An 8,385-nucleotide genomic window follows, 5' to 3' on the forward strand; every position below is an offset into this window, starting at 1 on the left:
GTGAAGTGATTGTATTTTTGGGGGGCTCAAAAACACACACACACACACAATCCTGTGAAGTGATTGTATTTTTTGGGGGGCTCAAAAAACACACACACACACACACACACACACACACACAATCCTGGTGAAGTGATTGTATTTTTTGGGGGGCTCAAACACACACACACACACACACACACACACACACACACACACACACACACACACACACAATCCTGGTGAAGTGATTGTATTTTTGGGGGGGCTCAAAACACACACACACACACACACACACACACACACACACACACACACACACACACACACTCTCCTCCAATGTTTTTTTTTTTTTTTTTTTAAGTAAAATGGCGGGAAACGGGGACCCCCATGAAGGGGGCTTCGCACTTGTTTCAGTTTGGATGATTCTTCTTTTTCCATTCCTTCTCTTCTTCTGCTAGCTGTTTTACATAGCTTGGTGTATTTCTTTTTCCTTGACAATGGGAGAAAAAGTGTTGCACCGTTCCGGAGGTACTGCAATACCGGTCGATGCGTGGAAGGGACGTGAGCAAGCCCCATTTCCGACTCCTGTTCGAAAAATCCATTTAATATGTAGTCCCCGATGGGGGCGTATCAGATATTAAACTGATAAGAACAGATGGAGTAAAAGGCAAAACGTTTTCATAAGTCGCCTCTTTCTCCACCTCCACCTGTGTTTCCACCCCTTCACAGTCCCCCACTCCTTCACCCCCTCTCCTTCTGGTCCCGCCTCCGATGCCTTCTCTGTCTCCTTCCTCTCGATGCCTTCTCAGTCTCCATCTTCTCCAATGTCTTCTCTGTCTTCTTCTCTGATGCCTTCTCCATCTTCCTCTCTGATGCCTTCTCTGTCTCTCTCCTCTTCGATGTCTTCTTTGTCTCCTTCCCCTCCGATGCCTTCTCTGTCTCCTCCCTCTCCGATGCCTTCTCAGTCTCCATCTTCTCCAATGTCTTCTCTGTCTTCTTCTCTGATGCCTTCTCCATCTTCCTCTCTGATGCCTTCTCTGTCTCTCTCCTCTTCGATGTCTTCTTTGTCTCCTTCCCCTCCGATGCCTTCTCTGTCTCCCTTCCTCTCCACCACTGTCCTCTCTTGTCCCTCCACACTACTGACTCCTTTCTCCTCCTCTCCTTTGGCCTCCTTCTCTTCTGGTACCACTATGCCCATTTCTTCTTTGTCTTTTCCTTCTCCTGCTTCTGTTTTTTCCTCCTCTCCTCGCTGTGTGTCCGCTCCCTCCGTGCCTGTCTCGGTTCTGGGTCTCCTCTTCTTCCCCATCCCGGCTCTCGTCCCCCAGCTGCAGACGCGTATGACCTCTGGCGGCCGGGCATTCACGCACAGGTGCGTTAGCATGCCACACCGTGACATGCCTTCGGAGCGTCACAGTCCCTCGCCTCGTGCTCCGCAGATCCACAGTACCTACACTTCTTTGTACTGCACGAGGCGAGGATATGACCATAGGGCCATACAACGCCTGCAAAGCGGAGGCTGACGGGCATAATACAATGTCCCCGGTCAGCCCCAGGAGAACATAGCCGGAGGATGGAGGGGTAGCCTCCCCAGGCCCTTTGGGTCTTCCTGAGAGAAGAGCTTGATATGCTCTCCTCCCAGTCCAAAACCCGAGTGAATCCTTGAGGGCTTCCTGAGGAGATGTTATCCATATACCTCCCCAGGAAGGTCCTCACCTCTTCTTCTTTCACGTATGGGTTATACATCGTAACCGTCACCACTCTAAAATTTGTCTTCGCCAGGTTCGTCACTGCATAGAAGCACATAGGCTTCACTTCCTCCAATTCCCTTGCCTTCTGCATCGTGTCTCATGTTGTTTTTCTGTGTACAATGTCACATCAAAACCTCCCTCTATTGGATTCCCCTGGAGGCAGAAGACATCCTCTACTCCAATCTTGAGCGCACCCATCAAGATAGTTCTCCCGAATGTCTCCCTCCCAAATTGCTCCACCGCTTTGTCCTTCCACACGAATCTCAACGTGTTGGCCAATCCGATCCCCGGAACCGACCTGCTCCGCTCATTTCCCTCCATTCCTTACAGAAAATAAGGCTCTCTTCAAAAAGTGACTCAAAAACAAAAAACTTTCCTCCTCCGGGCTTCCTTCGACCTTTTGGCTCAGCGGGCTTTGGGGCACCTCGGTACCAAGCTTGATCTGAGCCAAAGGCCGAAGCGATAACCCACAAATTGACCCCTGCACCCGCCTCCCGGGGCCTCGGCAGACCTCATCGGTTTGGCAAAAGTTGGCTCCTCCTCACCCAACGCTTCCCTGGTGACAGGCGGGTGTGTTTTTTTTAAAAGTCGCTAATGCGTCGTTAGGTCACTAGCTCTTTAATCCTAGTGCGACTATTTGTTCAATGCCCGGCAAATACACCAGTCATCGTCGGGCTTGAACTCAATTGCCGAGCGACTACTTTGAGTGGAAAAAATACGCCGGTCGGTCAGCCGGCTTCAAGTCAAACACCTGAGCAAAAGTCTCGGCGTCATCTCTGTCAATTTCTCTTGAAACAAGATACCGGGCTCTGCCAGAAGCAAAGCCCTTCCAAAAAATACGTTGAACTCGTAAGTGTTCCTCTCCACGGAAGTCTTTAGTAAAAGGCGAAAAGGCTTGTGCGTAATGAAGAGAAACCAGAGTCGTATGGAAGTCAGAGGTCGGGGCCCGAGACACACACGGTGCACTCTAGGCCGGGTCCCGCGGGTGGTCCCCGAACCCACTCTTCCAAGTTTTCGAGGGCTGTGGGTAAAAAGTCACAGACAGACAGACAGACAGACAGACAGACAGACAGACAGACAGATAGACAGATAGACAGATAGACAGATAGACAATCCTGGTGAAGTGATTGTATTTTTGGGGGGCTCAAAAACACACACACACACACAATCCTGGTGAAGTGATTGTATTTTTTGGGGGGCTCAAAAACACACACACACACACACACACACACACACACACAATCCTGGTGAAGTGATTGTATTTTTTGGGGGGGGCTCAAAAACACACACACACACACACACACACACACACACACACACACACACACACACACACACACACAATCCTGGTGAAGTGATTGTATTTTTGGGGGCTCAAAAACACACACACACACACACACACACACACACACACACACACACACACACACACACACACACACTCTCCTGGCCAATGTTTTTTTTTTTTATTTTTTTTTAAGTAAAATGGCGGGAAAACGGGGGACCCCCATGAAGGGGGCTTCGCACTTGTTTCAGTTTGGATGATTCTTCTTTTTCCATTCCTTCTCTTCTTCTGCTAGCTGTTTTACATAGCTTGGTGTATTTCTTTTTCCTTGACAATGGGAGAAAAGTGTTGCACCGTTCCCGGAGGTACTGCAATACCGGTCGATGCGTGGAGCGGACGGAGCAAGCCCCATTTCCGACTCCCTGTTCGAAAAAATCCATTTAATATGTAGTCCCCGATGGGGACGTATCAGATATTAAACTGATAAGAACAGATACTACACTTGATCTGAGCCAAAAGGCCGAGAGCGATAACCCACAAATTGACCCCTGCACCCGCCGGTGCCCGGGGGGGCCTCGGCAGACCTCATCGGTTTGGCAAAAGTTGGCTCCTCCTCACCCAACGCTTCCCTGGTGACAGGCGGGTGTGTTTTTTTTAAAAGTCGCTAATGCGTCGTTAGGTCACTAGCTCTTTAATCCTAGTGCGACTATTTGTTCAATGCCCGGCAAATACACCAGTCATCGTCGGGCTTGAACTCAATTGCCCGAGCGACTACTTTGAGTGGAAAAATACGCCGGTCGGTCAGCCGGCTTCAAGTCAAACGCCTGAGCAAAAAGTCTCGGCGTCATCTCTGTCAATTTCTCTTGAAACAAGATACCGGGCTCTGCCAGAAGCAAAGCCCTTCCAAAAATACGTTGAACTCGTAAGTGTTCCTCTCCACGGAAGTCTTTAGTAAAAGGCGAAAGGCTTGTGCGTAATGAAGAGAAACCAGAGTCGTATGGAAGTCAGAGGTCGGGGCCCGAGACACACACGGTGCACTCTAGGCCGGGTCCCGCGGGTGGTCCCCGAACCCACTCTTCCAAGTTTTCGAGGGCTGTGGGTAAAAAGTCACAGACAGACAGACAGACAGACAGACAGACAGACAGACAGACAGATAGACAGATAGACAGATAGACAGATAGACAATCCTGGTGAAGTGATTGTATTTTTGGGGGGCTCAAAAACACACACACACACACAATCCTGGTGAAGTGATTGTATTTTTTGGGGGGGCTCAAAACACACACACACACACACACACACACACACACAATCCTGGTGAAGTGATTGTATTTTTTGGGGGGCTCAAAAACACACACACACACACACACACACACACACACACACACACACACACACACACACACAATCCTGGTGTAGTGATTGTATTTTTTTGGGGGGCTCAAAACACACACACACACACACACACACACACACACACACACACACACACACACACACTCTCCTGGCCAATGTTTTTTTTTTTTTTTTTTTTTAAGTAAAATGGCGGGAAACGGGGACCCCCATGAAGGGGCTTCGCACTTGTTTCAGTTTGGATGATTCTTCTTTTCCATTCCTTCTCTTCTTCTGCTAGCTGTTTTACATAGCTTGGTGTATTTCTTTTTCCTTGACAATGGGAGAAAAGTGTTGCACCGTTCCCGGAGGTACTGCAATACCGGGTCGATGCGTGGAGCGGACGGAGCAAGCCCCATTTCCGACTCCCTGTTCGAAAAATCCATTTAATATGTAGTCCCCCGATGGGGACGATATCAGATATTAAACTGATAAGAACAGATGGAGTAAAAGGCAAAAACGTTTTCATAAGTCGCCTCTTTCTCCACCTCCACCTGTGTTTCCACCCCTTCACAGTCCCCCACTCCTTCACCCCCTCTCCTTCTGGTCCCGCCTCCGATGCCTTCTCTGTCTCCTTCCTCTCCGATGCCTTCTCAGTCTCCATCTTCTCCAATGTCTTCTCTGTCTTCTTCTCTGATGCCTTCTCCATCTTCCTCTCTGATGCCTTCTCTGTCTCTCTCCTCTTCGATGTCTTCTTTGTCTCCTTTCCCTCCGATGCCTTCTCTGTCTCCTCCCTCTCCGATGCCTTCTCAGTCTCCATCTTCTCCAATGTCTTCTCTGTCTTCTTCTCTGATGCCTTCTCCATCTTCCTCTCTGATGCCTTCTCTGTCTCTCTCCTCTTCGATGTCTTCTTTGTCTCCTTCCCCTCCGATGCCTTCTCTGTCTCCTTCCTCTCCACCACTGTCCTCTCTTGTCCCTCCACACTACTGACTCCTTTCTCCTCCTCTCCTTTGGCCTCCTTCTCTTCTGGTACCACTATGCCCATTTCTTCTTTGTCTTTTCCTTCTCCTGCTTCTGTTTTTCCTCCTCTCCTCGCTGTGTGTCCGCTCCCTCCGTGCCTGTTCTCGGTTCTGGGTCTCCTCTTCTTCCCCCATCCCGGCTCTCGCTCCCCCCAGCTGCAGGCGCGATGACCTCTGCGCGCCGGGCATTCACGCCACAGGTGCGTTAGCATGCCACACCCGTGACATGCCTTCGGCGCGTCACAGTCCCTCGCCTCGTGCTCCGCAGATCCACAGTACCTACAGCTTCTTTGTACTGCACGAGGCGAGGATATGACCATAGGCCATACAAGCGCCTGCAAAACGGGAGGCTGACGGGCATAATACAATGTCCCCGGTCAGCCCCAGGAGAACATAGCCGGAGGATGGAGGTAGCCTCCCAGGCCCTTTGGGTCTTCCCTGAGAAGAGCTTGATATGCTCTCCTCCCAGTCCAAAACCCGAGTGAATCCTTGAGGAGCCTTCCTGAGGAGATGTTATCCATATACCTCCCAGGAAGGTCCTCACCTCTTCTTCTTTCACGTATGGGTTATACAGAACCGTCACCACTCTAAAATTTGTCTTCGCCAGGTTCGTCACTGCATAGAAGCACATAGGCTTCACTTCCTCCAATTCCCTTGCCTTCTGCATCGTGTCCTCATGTTGTTTTTCTGTGTACAATGTCACATCAAAACCTCCCTCTATTGGATTCCCCTGGAGGCAGAAGACATCCTCTACTCCAATCTTGAGCGCACCCATCAAGATAGTTCTCCCGAATGTCTCCCTCCCAAATTGCTCCACCGCTTTGTCCTTCCACACGAATCTCAACGTGTTGGCCAATCCGATCCCCGGAACCGACCTGCTCCGCTCATTTCCCTCCATTCCTTACAGAAAATAAGGCTCTCTTCAAAAAGTGACTCAAAAACAAAAAACTTTCCTCCCTCCGGGCTTCCTCGACCTTTTGGCTCAGCGGGCTTTGGGGCACCTCGGTACCAAGCTTGATCTGAGCCAAAAGGCCGAGAAGCGATAACCCACAAATTGACCCCTGCACCCGCCGGTGTCCCGGGGCCTCGGCAGACCTCATCGGTTTGGCAAAAGTTGGCTCCTCCTCACCCAACGCTTCCCTGGTGACAGGCGGGTGTGTTTTTTTTAAAAGTCGCTAATGCGTCGTTAGGTCACTAGCTCTTTAATCCTAGTGCGACTATTTGTTCAATGCCCGGCAAATACACCAGTCATCGTCGGGCTTGAACTCAATTGCCCGAGCGACTACTTTGAGTGGAAAAAATACGCCGGTCGGTCAGCCGGCTTCAAGTCAAACGCCTGAGCAAAAAGTCTCGAGGCGTCATCTCTGTCAATTTCTCTTGAAACAAGATACCGGGCTCTGCGAAGCAAAGCCCTTCCAAAAATACGTTGAACTCGTAAGTGTTCCTCTCCACGGAAGTCTTTAGTAAAAGGCGAAAGGCTTGTGCGTAATGAAGAGAAACCAGAGTCGTAGTGGAAGTCAGAGGTCGGGGCCCGAGACACACACGAGTGCACTCTAGGCCGGGTCCCGCATGGTGGTCCCCCCGAACCCACTCTTCCAAGTTTTCGAGGGCTGTGGGTAAAAAGTCACAGACAGACAGACAGACAGACAGACAGACAGACAGACAGACAGATAGGACAGATAGACAGATAGACAGATAGACAATCCTGGTGAAGTGATTGTATTTTTGGGGGGCTCAAAAACACACACACACACACAATCCTGGTGAAGTGATTGTATTTTTTGGGGGGGCTCAAAACACACACACACACACACACACACACACACACACAATCCTGGTGAAGTGATTGTATTTTTTGGGGGGGCTCAAAACCACACACACACACACACACACACACACACACACACACACACACACACACACACACACAATCCTGGTGAAGTGATTGTATTTTTTGGGGGCTCAAAAAACACACACACACACACACACACACACACACACACACACACACACACACACACACACTCTCCTGGCCAATGTTTTTTTTTTTTATTTTTTTTTAAGTAAAATGGTGGGAAAACGGGGACCCCCATGAAGGGGCTTCGCACTTGTTTCAGTTTGGATGATTCTTCTTTTTCCATTCCTTCTCTTCTTCTGCTAGCTGTTTTACATAGCTTGGTGTATTTCTTTTCCTTGACAATGGGAGAAAAGTGTTGCACCGTTCCCGGAGGTACTGCAATACCGGGTCGATCGTGGAGGCGGACGGAGCAAGCCCCATTTCCGACTCCCTGTTCGAAAAATCCATTTAATATGTAGTCCCCGATGGGGACGTATCAGATATTAAACTGATAAGAACAGATGGAGTAAAAGGCAAAACGTTTTCATAAGTCGCCTCTTTCTCCACCTCCACCTGTGTTTCCACCCTTCACAGTCCCCCCACTCCTTCACCCCCTCTCCTTCTGGTCCCGCCTCCGATGCCTTCTCTGTCTCCTTCCTCTCCGATGCCTTCTCAGTCTCCATCTTCTCCAATGTCTTCTCTGTCTTCTTCTCTGATGCCTTCTCCATCTTCCTCTCTGATGCCTTCTCTGTCTCTCTCCTCTTCGATGCTCTTCTTTGTCTCCTTTCCCTCCGATGCCTTCTCTGTCTCCTCCCTCTCCGATGCCTTCTCAGTCTCCATCTTCTCCAATGTCTTCTCTGTCTTCTTCTCTGATGCCTTCTCCATCTTCCTCTCTGATGCCTTCTCTGTCTCCTCCTCTTCGATGTCTTCTTCTGTCTCCTTCCCCTCCGATGCCTTCTCTGTCTCCTTCCTTCCACCACTGTCCTTCTCTTGTCCCTCCACACTACTGACTCCTTTCTCCTCCTCTCCTTTGGCCCTTCTCTTCTGGTACCACTATGCCCATTTCTTCTTTGTCTTTTCCTTCTCCTGCTTCTGTTTTTCCTCCTCTCCTCGCTGTGTGTCCGCTCCCTCCGTGCCTGTTCTCGGTTCTGGCTCTCCTCTTCCCCCATCCCCGGCTCTCGC

General features: G+C 50.0%; 4 non-coding genes and 3 pseudogenes across 4 annotated transcripts; all 7 read right to left on the reverse strand.

Moving 5' to 3' along the window:
- Positions 1 to 489: 489 nt before the first annotated feature.
- LOC123736120 (uncharacterized) lies at positions 490 to 659 on the reverse strand (annotated as a pseudogene).
- Positions 660 to 2,535: 1,876 nt separating this feature from the next.
- Positions 2,536 to 2,654, reverse strand: LOC123736117 (U5 spliceosomal RNA). The gene has a single exon (XR_006765944.1). It is a non-coding gene; the product is annotated as a U5 spliceosomal RNA (small nuclear RNA).
- Positions 2,655 to 3,358: 704 nt separating this feature from the next.
- Positions 3,359 to 3,548, reverse strand: LOC123736115 (U2 spliceosomal RNA). Its single transcript, XR_006765942.1, has one exon. It is a non-coding gene; the product is annotated as a U2 spliceosomal RNA (small nuclear RNA).
- A 346-nt stretch (positions 3,549 to 3,894) lies between these two features.
- LOC123736116 (U5 spliceosomal RNA) lies at positions 3,895 to 4,011 on the reverse strand. The gene has a single exon (XR_006765943.1). It is a non-coding gene; the product is annotated as a U5 spliceosomal RNA (small nuclear RNA).
- Positions 4,012 to 4,696: 685 nt separating this feature from the next.
- LOC123736118 (uncharacterized) lies at positions 4,697 to 4,864 on the reverse strand (annotated as a pseudogene).
- Positions 4,865 to 6,758: 1,894 nt separating this feature from the next.
- Positions 6,759 to 6,874, reverse strand: LOC123736121 (U5 spliceosomal RNA). Its single transcript, XR_006765945.1, has one exon. It is a non-coding gene; the product is annotated as a U5 spliceosomal RNA (small nuclear RNA).
- A 700-nt stretch (positions 6,875 to 7,574) lies between these two features.
- LOC123736119 (uncharacterized) lies at positions 7,575 to 7,746 on the reverse strand (annotated as a pseudogene).
- Between the last annotated feature and the right edge of the window lie 639 nt (positions 7,747 to 8,385).

Source organism: Salmo salar, unplaced genomic scaffold (assembly GCF_905237065.1).
Source record: "Salmo salar unplaced genomic scaffold, Ssal_v3.1, whole genome shotgun sequence".
NCBI classification, from domain to species: domain Eukaryota; kingdom Metazoa; phylum Chordata; class Actinopteri; order Salmoniformes; family Salmonidae; genus Salmo; species Salmo salar.